Consider the following 18,301-nt stretch of genomic DNA (forward strand, 5'->3'; position numbering starts at 1 on the left):
ATGGTCCCAGGACTGGCTCACGGGGCACCATTTGGGACTGAGGACACCAGCCCGAGCGCTCCGTGACCCAGGAGGAGCCCCAGCTGCTGGAAAGTTGCTGGTGGCGACTTGGGAGCCTCTTCTTGCAAAGGAAATGTCATGACTGATGGAAGCAGTGCACAGGACAGTGGATTTAGTGGTTGTCATTAAGTCATGGCACTGTCCTTCCTGATGAAAAGCTAATAGTATTGAACAAATAATTGAAAATCAAATGTGAAGGCCAGAGGGCCTCCTTGGTAGCCTAAAAGAGGCCAGTTTCCTCTCTCGGGAGAAGAGAGAAAAGCTTAAGACAAAACTAAGGATTTAGACCGTAGTCACTGATCTTCAAAGACAGCTGAAGGTTCAGCTGAAGCAGGTCTGTTACACCAAGCTCAGGGCCCTGAGATCAGGGTATCTCGGTAGATGCCTCTTGAGATTTTGATTCCCCGGATTTTTTTTGTTATTATTATTCCTACACCTTATTTGTCAGAGCACTTTTAGGTTCACAGCAAAATTGAGTAGAAAGTACAGAGAGTTTCCACATATGCTCAGCTCCCTGCTCGGGCACCCAGACTCTTTTGAATGCTCTGAGCCTGCACAGGTGAACCCCTCCTGTGAAGAACGGGCCCTGCTCCCATGGAGGGGGACAGTGCAGCGCTCTCCACCACAAGCCCACAGGGGTTCTCTCAGGATATGCCCCTACCCCTCCTGTGGCTGCCAGGCCTATACGCGTGGTTAAGTCACAGCATCACCCAGACGGGGACTTATCAGACCTGCTAGAGGAATAAAGGGCCAAGGCCACAGAGGAACCGCAGGAATTAGTCAGCATGACCAGCAGACATGTAGGATGGCAGGAGACAGGGAGTCCTTGTGGGATTGCAGTGGGAGGTTTCCTGATCAAGGGGACTGGGAAATAAGATATGACCAGGGAGAGTTTATTGACCTGGAGCGTTCTCTTGTAATATGGGACTTAACACCCTGCCAAGAACCGCAGGGGAGGATGCAGAGATGGCCCCTAGCAGCCTGGAGAAAGCAGTGATCCATGTTGAACAGAACTGAAATTCCTGAATTGCTACGGCAGATTGTAGAGAACTGATTAAAAGGCTCAGAGAAGTGGGCCTGCTAGAGTGGTAATATTTTTGTGAGGCCAGAAAATCATTCAGGTTTTTTTTCCTTCCACAGGAAGGCTCAGGGGATACTGGGCACTCAGAGGCTCACAAATTAACCGGTTAAGAGGACATCAGCTTCACTAAGAGTCAGTGGTGACTGTCGTGTGCAGAGCAGGACTGAGGGTAAGAGAAGCTTTCATAGAACCTTCCTCTCTGATAGCAAGAGAGGTGCTGGGCCTGAAGCAAAGAAGCTAGTTACTGGCTTTTAAACACCAGAATCTGGGGGGGTGGGCAGGGTTCACAGTGATCATAATGACCGTCAAGGTCAGAGAACAGCCAATGCGATGTCACCCATGGAGAGGTATAGAAACAGCACATTCCAGACCTAAGATTACTGCTCTGGCCCACACCTGGGGGAATGAGCATTCTGCAATTAACATCTGAAGCCACAACGAAGCACCAGCTCAGGAGCAATACTCTGAGGATGGGATCCCATCTCCCAGCATACATGCTACATACCGAATTAGAAACCCCTATATGATGCTTTGGTCCCCAGTAGGAAGAGTACGTTGGTTTGTGTGCAGGAGTAACGAGCAGCAAGTGACCCAACCTTACACCTCTGGGATCTATCGGGTTCCAGGTCCGTGTCCTCAAAGGAGGAAAATAACTATAACGGTTAACACTTAAGAAGCCCTGTTACTATGTGCCAGACACTTACAAGTGGTCTGCATGTGTTAATGCATTTAATCCCATCAAAATATTGCCAGGTATTTACTATCATTAACCTCTGGTTAATGTGAAACCAAAGAACAAAAAGGAAACTTGCCCAAGTTCACATATTTACGAAGTGTAAAACTCAGCCACCACGAATACCAAAATTTGTGATACAGTAAGTCAGACCTGATGTTGAGCCTCCAAGGTCTAACAGTCACACGAGAGCGTACAGTCACGGCTTCACGGCCTGCCAGGGCTCAGAGGCAAGTCAAGGTCTATTTACTTATAGAGAAGCCGTGGTTTTTCTCCCAAGTCATCAGAGCCCCTGCTCTTTCTCTCACCACAGGGTCTATTCAGCATCCACAGGATCCACTGGGCCGTAAAGACCAAATATTGCACCAGTGGGAGAGCATTCCTGTTCTCTGGGTCAAACGGGCTATTGTTCAGGGCCCCTGCATATGGGTCAGTACAACTCACAGATATTTAATGTATAACATATATTTTTTTAAACCAAAGGATTGCACATTGTTTTTTTTTTCCATTTTGGAAGAGCAGATACTTTAGACCATAGGACACTCCTAAATCTTAGGGAAGTGGAAGCTCTCTGTACTTCTGTGGCATTTATTTTCCAGGCTGTGGCACTCGTGTGCATCATCTTACCAAAGTAATAGGGACCCTGCTCTGTTTTCTAGCTGCATTTATGTCAGTAGGGTGATGTCCAGAGCATTGATGAGGTAACTACTCGTCCCTGCAGAATGACTTGGGACACAGAACTAGAAAGTTGATATAAACCTGTGGCAAGACAGCGAAGATGATGCCTGTCTCTGTCACATGAAAACGAATTTCTGCTATTTACTGCTTTTGGAGATAGAGAAGAAAGCATTTGTCAAATCAGTGGGTGGTTAGGAAGGGCTGTATTGATCTGTTCCAATGAAGAGACCACATCCTGTACAAATTTGCAAGATCAAGTCCCCACTTGATTAAACGTTGGATAATCTATTGTCATTCTCTGTTATCAATCCGTCTTTTTCACTAGCCAAACTGGACAGCTAACTACGGAAGTGATGTAATCTTCACTCCTACATCTCTCAAGCCTTTAATGACATTGCAAATTTTTGTAATTCCAACAGGGCTGTGGTATTGCCTTTGACATATTTCTGTTGTGGGCAGGAAAAACTCCAGAAGCTTCCACTTAGCGATTCCTACCAATGATATTAATAATAACAAAATCTTGTATCGCTTTTACTTCTGTCCAGACACTATTTTGAGAACTTTATTTACATCTGTTAATTCATCTAACTTCCTAACAATCTAAGAAATACATGGTATTATCATCCAACTTTATAGCAGGAATTATCACAGTTCAAGGAACCAGTGTGGTTTCCATCTGTTGCTGGAAATATCTACAGCTGATTCTGTTTTTTGTTATTCATGGCAGTTATGTACTATAAAGTTGCCCCAACACTGGATTCGTGAATACTGAGCCATTGCTCCTAGGGGAAATATATATATTTAAAGTTGTGTGTGTGTATTTTAAATCCTAAAAACAGTTTATCCTGGTCAGTGCTCTGTTCTTGATTTTACAGAAGTGAAAACAGTCTTCAAAAGTGTTATGTGACTTGCCTGAGGCTGCTCACCAGCAGGCTGCAGAGTTGGGTTTCAAACCCCATTCAGCCAGCCCCAGAACCGGAGCTTCTTGCAGAGCTCTGCCCGCTGCTGTTTCCGTCCTCTGGGCATCTCTATATGAGAATTGAAATAAGAAAATAGAGCATCTCCTTGATGGACCTCAGCAGGGAATATGTATAATTGTGTAACTAATGATGCCTGCTGTTCTTAATGTCCATGAATGATGGCACAAGCTCTGCCAGTATTGGTGCTGAGGTTACAAATAAATTTTATTGAGTAGCAATTCTCAAATAAGCATCTGTGGGTAATGAGGATCCACTGTATCTTAATTTTGCATTTGGTAGTTGGGAAAATCACCATGGTCGTGTCCTCTGGTCAAAATTCTCTTATCTCCTGACCCTAACGGGCTCTGCTCTCGCTAGACTGTACTCATATTCACTGGCCTCAGGAATCAGGTAAGAGCAGTTGTTGGATGGTACCACTGTCAAATGAGTAGGTGTGAAGGATCCAATGCTCTACCTACTAGGTCTTCTGAGACAGCATTCACTGGAGAAACTTACACAGATAAAAGCAGTAGTGAGCGTGTGATCTTCTGTGGCCCTTAGAATTCTGGAACAGCACAGGTGGATGTTATGGGTCCCAACATCTGACTGATGCTGGGAGAGGTACCCCAAATTTGGGGCTTTGGGACTTTTAAGCTCTAGGATTAGAGAGGTATCAGCCTTTCCCCTGGCATGATCAGAGGCTGGTGTTCAAGCCTTATAGTTATGATAATAAAACAAGGCAGATCCATGGTGTCCAGGTTTCTCCCCTTGGATCCTGGTGTGATCAGGGGTCTGGGGTCTAGAACCTGTAGCCTGAGTCCACTCCGCCATCACTCTACCAGCCTGGGTTGCTGTAAACATGTTGCTAGAGCAGTTTTCAGGGAGATCTGCAGGAGGCTTTGCCTGAAGGGAATCAGGTAGATGGGCTAATACCTACATTTGATCGTGAAGATCTGGGTATCTCCCTTTCCCTTCTTATGGTTATTCTCTTTAAAAAAAAAATTTTTTTTTGAAACATAGTTGATTTACAATATTAGTTTCAGGTATACACAGTAAAATTTGATGTTTTTATAGATTATACTCCATTTAAAGTTATTATAAAATGTTGGATATATTTCTTGCGCTGCACATTACATTCTTGTAACTTATTTTGTACCTAGTGGTTTGTACCTCTTCACATCCTTTCCCTGTCTTGCTCCTTCCCCAAGCCATCTCCCCATTAGTTTGTTTTCTCTATGAGTCTGTTTCTGTTTTGTTATATTCATTTGTTCATTTGTTTGTTTGTTTGTTTTTGCGGTACGCGGACCTCTCACTGTTGTGGCCTCTCCCGTTGCCGAGCACAGGCTCCGGACACGCAGGCTCAGCGGCCATGGCTCACGGGCCCAGCCGCTCCGCGGCATGTGGGATCTTCCCAGATCGGGGCATGAACCCGTGTCCCCTGCATTAGCAGGCAGACTCTCAACCACTGCGCCACCAGGGAAGCCCCATTTGTTTGTTTTTATGGTTATTCTTATTTTATGGTAGAGTCCTTCAAGGAATGCTAACAGGGAGACTCAAAGAATATTACTGGTTTGCTATTGCACAGATTTCCTTATGTATTCCTGACGTCTCCTTCAGTCAAAGGGCTCTGAGATTGTGAATCAGGCGAAGGATTGCCATTATCCCTGTGTCCAAGACAGACCTTTGTTTACCTGAACTGTCCTTGCTCAGATGTACAAATCAAGTAGGACTCGAATGGGCTCGCCATCAGTTTTTATCCTAGGGATCCCAAGTTATCTAGCCACCATCACTGATCTTGCAGACCAGATCGAGCCACTCTGATCACCATGCAGTGCCTGATGCCTATGATAGTAACCACATGTCTCTTGCTCTTGGTGATTAAGCATGACCCTGTGACTCTGTCACCCCAGGAACTTCCCCTATCCATTGAAATCAGGGAGTCATTTCCATTTCAGCATCTTTCTCCAGCAGCTCTATAGCCTACAGACAGCCAGGAAAGATGTCTGACCTGCTGGCATTGCTTTCAGAAGGCTCTGATGAACGCTCTGTCTTCAGGGCCCTCCCTGGCTCAAAGTGAGCAGGAGAGAAGCCAGCCACACCTGTTCAATTTACCCCAACATCCCAATATCTTTGGATTTCTTTACTCACTTATCCCAAAAGTTTTCTGCCCTCTCAGTTTGAGTTAGCAAGAGCCACCCAAGACCTTATTTTAGTCACTCAGTGAAACAGTTAGCATTATTTCCAGCTGTTGAAGTTCCACTGAATCCAGAATTCTGGCACTCATATAAAGAAATTCAGCCCAATCGAAAATTAGGTTTCCTCTCCTTGCTCAAGCAAGCACAGACATATCCCCCAGAATATGAGATTCTCAAGTAATGAGATTCTGAGTCTTTACACAAGGCAGGAAGTTAGATTCTGGTTCCTTTACCCCTCTAAGTCATACTAGATTATCCAGTTCCAATGCCGGGAGTTCCATTATTACCAGCCATGGCCCTAACTGTCTCACAAGATTCTGCTAAGGTTGTAAAGTCAACTGGTGTGGAAATCCACAACCTGAAGAAATATACAACACATTTGCTCTTCAGCTATTTCAGTTCTGCTCATGAAAAGATGAGAGATTCATTTAGCAATCCTAGGAAGCCCCTGAGATTTCATCTATCCTTGGAGTCAAGAATTTTAAAAACTGGCTAATCATTTTCTTTCTTTAATCTTCAGTCTTTTCATTGTCCATAGAATCAGCTATCCAACCCGTAGATCCAGCCCATAGCATCCAACCGTAGCATCAGTGCTACTTCTCAGCAGCAGCAAGCCAGCCCCTCACATCCTTGCCTTTGATGGACACGCAGACGGTATCTGGCTTAGCTGTCTACCACTGCGTGCCGTGAACAAACACATTTCCATACCTTAATACCTTCTAGGTGCCACACTGCCTCCAACCTCAGATGACCAAATAAGCCATTGCAGATGCCTTCCAGTTCCCTGGGGTTTCTGACTGCCACTCTTCCTAATAGCAATTTCTAAGTCCATGAAAATATTTGTATTTGGAAAAAAAAAGAAACCCCTCCAACACTAATGCAGCTACTCTAGAATCTCACATAAAAGGAAATCCATAAAGAATACAGGCTTCAGAATCATTTGATCTCCCAAAGCAGAAATGTGTGCCAGGGCTCGGATTGTTTGTTCCTTCTCTCTGCTTTGCAGAGTGCTGGGTTCCTCCTAAAGCTATTTCACATCAAGGATCTGGGAAGTATCAGTGCAGGTTCTATGGGGAAAAGAGTGACTTTCCTTGTCTCTGTGTGATGAATAAGAAGAACTTAAGCAGAAGCCTCTAGCAGACTTTCCTCATGTCGTTTTGCCACGTGAATGAGTTAAATCCTTTAATGTACATTCATAATTGTGGATTCCGCTTATAAATAATCTTTTCTATTTGAAACAGCACACTGGAGTAGGAATTTCTCTCTGGATTCTTTATTTTGCTACAACTGTGTGGTAAGTTCTGTTAAAGCAGGGACTTCGTAATTTTTTCACTGTGACATTCCTAGTGTTCAGTAGGTGCTCAATAAATACCTGTGGAATGCATGACAAGGCCTGCTCTCTGAGAAATCTTCCCTGTACCACCCAGAAATGCCTGGGGAGGGACCATCCTAGCCGATACCTGCTACGCTCTGGATTTTAGAGTATAAAATATCTCTTTCCCTTGGTGTAATTTTTGTGAGGTTTATTTTCCTTTGCCTCTTGTGATCTGAGCGGTCCCTTAGTGGCCAAGGTTTGGATGTGGATAAAAAGGAAGGAGAAAGTGAAGCCTATTTGTAGCCTAGACTCCCTTACTGTGTAGTCTATACAAATGAAGTCATCGTGGCTCTTGTGTTTCCGGCAAACGAGAGGGTGATCTTATACAAGAGTCACATTAAGACAGGGCTCCAGGGGCTTCCCTGGTGGCGCAGTGGTTGAGAATCCACCTGCCGATGCAGGGGACACGGGTTCGAGCCCTGGTCCAGGAAGATAGCACATGCCGCAGGGCAACTAAGTCTGTGTGCCACAACTACTGAGCCTGCGCTCTAGAGCCCGCGAGCCACGACTACTGAAACCCGTGCACCTAGAGCCCGTGCTCCACAACAAGAGAAGCCACTGCAATGAGAAGCCGCGACTAGAGAAAGCCTGTGTGCAGCAACGAAGACCTAACGCAGCCAAAAATAAATAAATAAAATAAATAATTTCTTTTTTTAATCTTAAAAAAAAAGACAGTGCTCCAAGAATCCTCAGATCTCCCGTTCTCTGCCGTGGTTAGCCAAGCTTCCTCCTCAAAAGGCCCTGTATGCACAATTGTGGCAACGTAGGAAATATAGTACTTTGTATAAGCTAGGATTTTGTGCCAAAGCAGAACCCCACTGAGTCAGGATGAATCCCCAGCAAAAGTGGCTGCCATGAGAACCCTGGAATCTGAACGATTCAAAACCTTGCCTTGCCCCCTTGAGAAAAAGATGAGAGTAGAAAGAAGGACAGGGTTTCCTTCTTCCAGAAGTCAGTACAGCACACTCACAAGAGCCCAGTGTTCAAACACTCAGGATCTGAGGCCAAAGACTTAAAACAATTTAAAGTATAATTTTTTGGAATGTCTCTTCTCCATATCTTCTTTGTGCCCCCGAACAACAGGGGGAAGCTCATAGAGAATTCAGGGCTCAGGATTCCAGCCATACATCCTTTTCCTTTCTCCTGGGGGTCACATCTCATAGGAGAGAGAAATTCTCATTAGAATGTTTGTAAAAACATATTGTCATATATTTGGAAAGAGAATGACATAGCTTAAGATAGCTTTTGAATGACATATAATCTCTCTTCCTGGCCCTGAGAGGACATTCTTCAAATCACTTAAAAAAACTTGTTATGTATGATCTTAGAGCTCTTTAGTAGAGGGGAGTTAGAGGTTCTGCTAGAAACAGATGCTGAGTTAAGGATTAAAGGGCAACTTTTGGGAGGCGATCTCAGGAAGGAAACGGGATGACGTGAACAAAGGGTGTGTCAAGGAGCAGATTACTGTTTTAGGACTTCCGGCAGGTGCTGTAGAAATCACTTTCCTGCTTCTCCCTCAGAGGGAAGGAAGCTGGGTTATTTATCCCCCGATTGCCAAGCATCATCTCTGGAGGCTGCTCCAGGGGCATCAACTCCTGCGGCATGCCAGCAAAAGCCCCTGGGCAGAGGGTTCCAGGAGACTCTAGGCTCAGTCCACAGGGGAAGGTGGGTGCCCAGGATGTATGTGGAAAGAGCACCAAGAACTCCTACACATAAAGCACCTCTGGGTAACGTTATCTTAGATGAACACTCCTAACCAGAGCACCCTCCTAAAATCTAAGTCCTTTTCGATAGCTTTGTGAGGCCATGAACTAGCAATGGTAATTTTCAGTCTTCATCAGTAGAATGATTTCTTTACGTACAGTCTGGCAGGGTACGATCTCTCCTCATCCTTTATGAAACGGTAACAAGGGTCCTCTTTGACATGAACCTGTATTATTTTGTATAATTTATGGTGCTATGCAACATTTCTGTCCCCTCTCCTGAAAGAGGAGTATTAGGTACTATCGTTTTGAAGGTTTACTATGTCCTAGGTATTGTTTTAAGTTGCACCCATGGTTTAAATCACTAAACCCTCACATAAACCTGGGAAGGAGGTGCTAATGTTGTGCCCAATTTACAGATGAGGAAAACAAGGAACTGACGGGCTAGTTCAGGTCCCCCAGGTCAGAGAGCAGGAAAGGACAAGACGCACCAGCAGGCTGGCTTCCGAGCCTGCATGTGATGACAGTGACTGTCGTCTGTGGCCGATATGCCCAGGAAGCATAGCACAACCGATCTTGCATTCTGTTCTTCATATCGAATGTTCCAGTTTGATTTTTAGACTTTTGTGAGCTCCGTGTTGCAATTCAGTCTCTGCCGGAGAGAGGGGATCTTCCTCTAGGACTGATAAGTCAGCCCTCTCACCTAGCGTGCTTGTGCAGCTCGGTGCACCGTTAGAGACCTCCCACTTGGTCCTTATTGTCTTTAGCTGGTTTTGGTCGTTTTTTGTTTTAAACCTGTTACATATTAGATCTTACTGTTTCGTGATAATACAAAATTAACAAAAGGATTAGAGAGTCCTCTGTCACTGGATTAGGTGCTCTTAGAACGCCTATGGCTGCTATCTTTGTCCATTTCATTTAGCTGATAAGAAGGGCAGAATATTTACCAAATTGCTATTTAGTCCTTATGGATAAATCTCTGGGATTAGAAATGGATTAAGAGATTTATGGGAAATGATAAACATTCCAAATCCCCACACTCAAAGGAAGATAATTGATACTAGAGGTAATAACATGATATAAAAAGTTTTTGAGCTATTGCACATAAAAAACAGTATCACTGATAAAATTCATCAGGAATCAGACGCTCATTATATTTCATAAAATGTATTAATTTTTGCCTTGATTACATTTTTACACTGTGTTGAAAAACAGAGTTGGGTGTTGGGTGTTTGAGAAATCAAGTTTAATTTGTAAAATTAAAAGTGAGCCTGTCTACTACTCTGTTTCTGTATTCTGATAACAGAATGTGTAAACACTTTGGAAGGCTCCAGGGATTTTCAAATTTCAAACCTTTTTGCTGGGATGCCTTGAAGCATTTTAAAATAACAAATACTATCAGGATCCTTTTGGTTCCAAACGTTTTTGATTTATTCCCACGTTTAGACCAGAGAAACTTATTAAAACCTGGCACTTTACTTTTGACTTTTTAAACAAAGAGTTTAAACTTTCCATGGTTATGGAAAAGAGCGGCAGTATGGATGGCATTTTACCTTTTGTGACCATTTTCTAAGTATAACTAGAATCAAAGTTCTTTCATTATTAAAGAGGATAATGTGTCAAAAAACAGTTGCTGTTTATCTTGGGGAAAAATCAAGTAAAAAAAATTCTTAAAATATGGCAGCAGCTGTGTTTTCATAATGAACAGTCCAATTTCTAGTCAATTTCATTCAGAAAATTTCCAAGAAAGTTTCTGGCACTTCATTTCACTTCGATGAAATAAGTAAAAGAAAACTAGGTTTGCGCACTGAGGTGATTGATTCTCCAAGTTGCAGCCTTCTGGCAGCTCAATGTATATACCATGTTTGTTTCTGACACAACTGTCTTCAGAGTAATTCACCTCTTTTAAATTACCAGGAACTCTCCTGGCAGCTCTTCCAGCTTTTCACAGCTATGTAATCTGTACAGTTTACCATATCATAATTGTCCATTGTTCTGCTTCTAGTCAATATTTTTGCTGTTCCGTTTTTTATTTTGCCACTCACTTGAACAATCTGTAACATGTAAAATGACAAACCCATTTAAAATAGTCATGCTGTTAGTTGTTTCTATAAGGCAGGCAAAGTCTAGAAGAAGAGTTTGGGCAATCAGGAATCACCCTCCAAACCCTGAGAAGTTCAGCAAGCCGAGGAGTAGTTATCAATCCATCTGGAAACAGATCACAAGGATCCCCACCTACTAGTACATGACAGCCGCGAACCAATGCTCAGGCAACGGGGAAACCCTCAGGGGTCATCCTCCTTACAAACCCGTGAAATCTGATGACACAATAGATTCTATAACCCTGACAGGTCAGAAACTTGAGAAGTCAGTAAAAGGAAGGCAAACAGGAACAGGGATCCCTTCCCGCTCTGCTTTGATCATCCCACAACCATTTGGTCTAATTTCCATGTGTTGTTTAGCTTCTTCCTATACCCAGAGGACAAGAACACATTTTGCAGTATTAGATCTTGTTCATGGCAAATATCAAAACCTCAGTAATGGATTTAGAATTTAATGACATATGGAGAGAAGGCTAACTTTCTCCTCAGATAATTCTTCTCAATGAAAATAAATTGGCTCATCTATCTACCTGTCTGCACTGTTTAGCACTTTATTGTTCTATGATTATTAAGATTTGTTTCCAACCAGCCAACCAACATTTTTCTTAGTTAGTTTTAGATTTTCTTGGGGTGGGAGATAGATTGTTTGTTTCTTTTTGGTTTTATTATTTTGTAAGACGGAGTATCTTTCCAAAGTCAAAGTAAAAAATAAAGATGTTCAGACAACATTAGCTCCCAAGCCTGCCTCCTTCTGTGCCCTTCCTTCCCAGGTAGGTGGGTATTTTCAGGTGCTTTGGGGTTAACCTTCCACTGTTGCTTTCTGAAAATACAAGCAAGTGTGCACACACGCAAGCATACACAAATATGTGTGTACACACACACACGAATTGATAGTATCATAAACACTCTTCTGAACCCTCCTTTTTTTCATCTAAAAACACATCCCGGGATGACACATCGAAATGCATGAGGATAGTCTTCATTTTATTTTACCATTTATGCAGCCATTCCGGTAATGGTGGATATTGGGGGTGTTTCTTGTATTTTGCTGTTACAAATAGCGCTGCCATACCCTGTGCCTGCATCATGTTTTCGTTAATTTTCTGCTAATTCTAACGAACTGATTTTAAAGGAAAACCCACAATTCACACATAATCCATGTGATCTGCAATTTATCCATCAGGTGATCTACACAAACCTAGCGGAATCATTTCAGAATTCAAAGCAGACATTTCATGCCAAGCTTCAGAAACTTATTCCAAGTGAGAAAAAAATACCAAAAAGTGAACCAAGTACAGAAAAGTAACCAAATTCTGCATGATTTTCCTTATGAGGAAATAAAACCTATGAAAGATGTGTCATCCCTAGCAGGCTGAACCATCTGGTGACCTAATAAGCATTAAATAATAATTCCGACAACATATATGTTAGACAGCTGTATTATATTATGATCCTTTGTCATCCACCTGCCAGCAACAATTGGGAAGTCCAACTGGTTTCTCTGAATTAATAAAAACTCGACTGAGAGAATGTGTTTAGGGAAAGTTCTGGTGGTTTTTAGGACATTTCTGGTAGATCCATTTCATCATCATATTTCATTTTTACTCACTACCACATAAAATAGTATTTCAAATAAAATAATGTGAACCCAAACGCTGATGATGGTTCCATGTTTGCTGCTAAGAATAAAACTTCTGCTTTAATTTCAGGCCTTTTATGTATTAAAGGGACTGGGATTTTAAAATGTTAAACTACATCCAATAACTTGCTTTTAAAAGCAGTAGGAAACCCTATAAGTTGTTCTTTCCACTCCATTTCCCTCTTCCCTTGATTTTTAATGTTGCGTGCTCGTCATTCAAGACAATTCTCTTGTTAAAATAGCCATAGGCTAGGCAAACTGAGGAGCTATGAGAAAAGGCAAGGGAATTAAATTCAGTTGACAGGTGAGCCAAACTGCCCTGTAATTTCTGTGACTTAGTGCCATGGAAAAGTTAGGAGTGTGAAGTCACAAGGTGGTGATTCCCATCGCCATTTAAGTGACCTTTAGCAAGTTACTCAGCATCTTGGTACCTCCGTTTCCTCATCTGTAAAATGAAAATGACAGTAGTGCCTGTCTCATCTGCATCTTGTGGCAATTAATTGAGCTAATATTTAAGGCCTTTGCTCTTGGGACATAGTAAGTGCTCCATACAATTTAGCTATCTTGAGGTCTAAATTATTACATTTAGACCCATATAGGGCTCAACTGTAAACTTTATAGCTTCCCAACTGTCAGCATGGCAGAGTGGAAACAATCTTCCATATTAAGGTAGGCGCCTGGAGGTCTAAAGACAAAGCCAGAAACTTCCCCAGGAAATAGTAGCAGGACACAACAATGCGTGAAAAAAAAAAATGTGCTCTAGACTCTCCTAAATTCTCCAGCAAACAAGATGGCCAAAGTTATTAAATAGTGTTTTGACTGACAGAGAATTCAAATGAAACCGCCATAATAAATTAATTTTAAAACTTCCAGATTAAATATCCTCTAGTAATGTCTTTTCTGTTATCTCCCTCCACACTCCCTTCTATAAACCTAATTTAAGTTTTCCTATTATATATTTCAGCATCAATGCATTTATGAAGTTCATGCCGTTGATGCTTTGGTGGTGGTACTCTTATTCTTATTTCTTCCTCTTTTCTGCGTTGAATGAGCCATGAGGGCAAGAATATTTATTCTGTTCTCCACTGTTTTCTTCGTTCCTATTACCAAGGGCAGCTTGTGAAAAAATAACTTGATATTAACCAGTTGAATTTTGAAAAATGTTTGAGAAAGAAGGTTTTGGAGTTATCAAATAATTAATATTCAAACACTTTTCTTTGCCAATTTTTAGACTCTAGGATCAATTTTATTTTGTGGTCGATCAGGGTTTGTGATGATACAATTACATCATCAGAATAATAAGCAACATTATGAATTACCTGTTCTCTGTGGCAAGAACATACATAAAGAAAATCCAAGCAAGGTTACTAATGCCATAATTTCATAAAATGGAGGAATCAGAAAATGCTCTCTTTTTTTCTTTTACAACAAATATGTTGTCAGATCGTTAAGGGAATTCCTCTTGCCAACCACAGTTTTTGTAGTGATATTAAAAGACAGAATTCAAGTTGAGCTCATGGGTTGATACATTATGTAGACTTCAGAGTAAAGGAGGAAATTACAGAAAGGTCAAATTAAGCTGGAAACATTCTTCTGCAGATAAATAGAGTTGCATAGAATTCTATAATATCAGCCAATTATGACACAAAACTGTAATTGGAAACAGTGTTGAATAATGTGAATATTCCTGAACCAGGCCTGCTTTTAATGAAAAATAGGCTGAGAAAACCAGGCCTACAAAGAATTTATGTAGTTCGGTATTAAATGTGACTTTCCCTATCTTAGAAATGCAGCTGAAGAAAACATGTATCAAGTTCACACATAATCTTAAAAAAGTTTAAACATATATGTAGGATTTTCTTAAAAAGAGCCAAAAATTATATATAATCTATGCTCCATCTTTCTGTGGGTACCATTACCTTCTCATTTCTATATAAGAAACAGATCTGGAGGGAGGAAAAGAATTATCGGGTGAGTGGTGGAAATGCTGTGTGTTTGCCTCCCTTCCCCATCTAAGGGGGGCTTTAGTGGAAACATTCATAGATGGTGGATTTGCTACCACAGAGGAGAGTGACATGTCACCTCCCTGTGTGGACACTGGCTGAACCTAGCTAGCATGGCTTGTGCTCTACGGAAGCAAAGAGTGCTTGGAGTTATTTTTGTATTTGTCTTTGTTTGTTTGTTAATAGTTTTATTCACATACCATAAAATTCACCTGTTTAAGCTGTCCAGTTCAATGGTTTTTAGTATATTTACTGAGTTGTGCAACCATCACCACAATCAAGTTTACAACACTCGATCACCTCCAAAGAAACCTCGTACCCTTCATCTGTCATATCCCCAAGTCTCCCACATCCCCAGCCCTAAGAAACCACTAATCTACTTTCTGTCTTTATATATTTGCCTATTTTGACTTCATGTAAATGACATCTTATTTGTTTTTATGTGGCTGGTTTCTTTCACGTAGATTTTCAGGGTTGATCCATGTTGTAGCATGTCTCAGCATTTCACTTCTTTTTATGGCTGAATAATATTCCATTGTAGGGATATAACACAGTTTGTTTATCCACTCATCTGTTGATGGGCACTTGGGTTGTTTCCATCTTTTGGATATTGTGAATAATGCTACAATGAACATTTATATATTGTACAAATATCTGATATCTGTTTCCAATTATTCTGAGTCCACAGCTAGGAGTGGAATTACTGGGTCATGTGGTAGCTCTGTTGAACTTTTTAAGGAACCGCCAAAGCATTTTCCAAAGAGGCTGGGCCATTTTGCACTCCCAGCAGCCATGGGAGGGTACTGACTTCTCCACCCCCTCACCAACACGTGTAACTATCTCACTTTTTTATTATAGCCATCCCAGTGGGTGTGAAGCGGCATCCGTGGTTTTGGTTGGCATTTCTCTGAAGGTAATGATATTGAGTATCTTTTCCTGTGTAATTATTCATGTATATATATGGAATATATATATTCTTTGAAGAAATGTCTATTCAGTTCCTTTGAAAGCTCTATTCAGATTTTTAATTGGGTTGTCTTTTCATTATTGAGTTGTATGTGTTCTTTATACATTCTAGATACAAGTCCTTTATCAGATATATGACTTGTAAATATTTTCTCCTAATCTGTGTCTTGTCTTCTCACTCCCTTCATAGTGTCCTTTGAAGCACAAATGTTTTTAATATTGATGAAATCCAGTTGATCTAATTTTCATTTGCTGCTTGTGTTTTTTGGTTCATATCCAAGAATCCATTGTCAAATCAAATGTAACAAAGATTTACTCCTGTGTTTCTTCTAAGAGCTTTTGAATTTAACCATTGCAATTAGGTCTTTGATCCATTTTGAGTTAATTTTGTGTATGGTTTGAGTCAAGGATCCAAATTTATTCTTTTGTATGTGGCCTATCTAGTTTTTCCATCACATTATGATTCTTGAACGAACCTGAACTATATATTCCTTAGAATTTGGGAAGGGAGATTTTTCCAGTTGTCATTAGGAAAAGTCTGAAGGAAACTGTATCAAAACTGTGAAGTGTCTGAGATTCTATTCAACTTGCAAGGTAGCAACTTTGCAAACACAAGTTCACAGATCTGGCAGAAGACAGGAAACTCCTGGGTCAGAGGCAAGAAACCTTACTGCTCGTGGAAGAGGAGTTAGAATGACCTGCATGTGTGCACCTGTTCTCCGTGCCTCCAGGTCCCACAGGGACAATTATCAGCCAAGGAGCCCTGAGCTTAGGAAACCCCACCTTTCATCATGAGCTGCAAACTCACCTGCCTACCCGCCGCCCTGCATCGGGGACATTCTCTGAACTAAACCTGTCAGAAGGCAACTCTACCTTCTGCTCTCGAGGGAGACACCTTCTCTACCTTCCAGGGCTGTGTACATTATTGGAAAGAGGCTCTGGGACGAAGGCCATCAGTGCCTCTCCTCTCAGGATAGGCAGAAATACAAGCGGCCCATGGAGGATTGCCTCCCAGCAGCTAAATGGAGCTGTTCCTATGGAGAGGTGCCCAGAACTAGGAAGTCAAAAGGGTTTAATATTCATTGTCAGGATCAAGATAAAGCAGGCACTGAAGATGCGTGAAATGATGCAGCTTCTCTAAGTGGTTGGAGCTGTGGACTTTTCCAACTCCTACACTGAAAATTCAGAGCAGCCCGAGGAAACCCTGTGCCTCAGCTTCCAGAGGAGATAAGGAAAAATAGTAAATTAGAGTGTGGTTTTGTCTTCAAGTTAGTGTAAAAGGGTCCCTTTCTACCAAATAGTTTTCCCCAACCAATTTCAATTCTACAATTTGAGGGATCAACAAGCAACTGTCTTAGTCAAGTTTTTTGGATGCCAGGTGTGTCTCAACATCTGAGAGAGAGAAGGAAGTTTTCTTTAAGGAAAGATAATATTGAGGTTCAGAGGACAGCCACGAGGCAGAATGAGGGCCCTGGGCACTGCAGGACCAAGAGAAGAGAGTAAAGTGGGAGGGAACCCCTGAAAACTAGGCGAAATGTTTCTAATTTTGCCGCATCTTGATTTTTCTTTTCTTTTTTCTTTTCTTTTCTTTTGCCCCAAAGAGAAATGGAGGAATCCATCCCCAGGTGAGAGCAGTTAGTCTGTTTTATTTTTTGATCTTTGCTCTCCTGAAGGCAGCAAGGAAGTCAAAAGTGGGGTCCATGTATTTTTCGTGGTGCCAGCCTTCTTATCTACACCTGTAAGGAGGCAGCTTGGTGATGCTAAGCCATTTCTCCACGCGCGTGATGGAAAACTTTTATCACTGGGATTTCTAGAAAGCTCCCTGGAATTAATAGTGTGCTACAGCCAAACTCTGAGGCTAATTTATAGCACACACTAGCGCACACACACACACACACACACACACACACACACACACGTACTCTGGGGGACTTTGTGACCCACCACTAGCCCTCAATAAAAAGTGCTATTTCTTCTCCATCAGAAGAAACCCCTATTCTTGGTGACAGGACAGCTTTTACTTTTCACAGCTCATGTCATTCTTGTTGCTATACTAAGCCGAGGACAGTCCTGCTTTCTGTCTCTCTTTTCCCTGTGTCCTGCATGCAGGAAAACCGCTGCGGAGTTGTCAGTGTGGCCTCAGGCCTCAAACTTGGACAGACACCAGGAAAAAGGAGAAGCAGGATACAGGACAGAGTTCCTCAAATATTTCCTTCTGAACAATAAAGATATAAAGAATATAAATATACATAAAGAAATAAATAGCTAATAAGAACCTGCTGTATAAAAAATAGATAAATAAAATTCAAAAGTAAAACAAATGATGGAAAATTATAAATGTTTATAGACAGGGAAAGGAAAAATCTATATATATATATACATAAATAAGGGAGATAAAGAAAAACGTATGGTGTTTCAATGACGGAAGGAGAAAATGGGTTAGTGGCAAAAAAAAGAATTTGCTAGTGATTGATCTAGGTATTTATAATATTTAGCATTTAATATTTCTATGTAGAATTCATGGTAGATGCTATTTGGGAATTCAATTAAAAAGGTAACTTGATGCATGCACTCCAGGAATTCCTAATCTAGTTGAGGCAAGTATTAGATAGAAGCAATTCCTAGAAGTAAACTCAAATCACAGAATCGAACACATAAACACTGTTGAAAACAAAACAGGGTCAGAAATCTTTAACCAAGGAAAACTTTTTGGAAAAGGTAGACTTCACATAGCTCCAGAAGAGAAGGCAGAAATGTATTGGACACAGTTTCAACACATTGAAACAGTTTCAAAACATTTCAGTTTC

The 18,301-nt window shown here is 41.5% G+C and overlaps 1 long non-coding RNA gene across 1 annotated transcript in view; it reads left to right on the top strand.

The window, feature by feature from the left end:
- LOC141277496 (uncharacterized) overlaps positions 1-18,301 on the top strand; it is a 141,669-nt gene that overhangs the window by 6,870 nt on the left and 116,498 nt on the right. Inside the window, exons 2-3 of the long non-coding RNA XR_012328972.1 lie at positions 1,201-1,310; positions 15,387-15,441. This is a non-coding gene — a long non-coding RNA (uncharacterized lncRNA). The remainder of the gene's footprint in view (positions 1-1,200; positions 1,311-15,386; positions 15,442-18,301) is intronic.

The sequence above is a fragment of the Tursiops truncatus genome, chromosome 21, assembly GCF_011762595.2.
Source record: "Tursiops truncatus isolate mTurTru1 chromosome 21, mTurTru1.mat.Y, whole genome shotgun sequence".
Lineage (NCBI taxonomy): Eukaryota > Metazoa > Chordata > Mammalia > Artiodactyla > Delphinidae > Tursiops > Tursiops truncatus.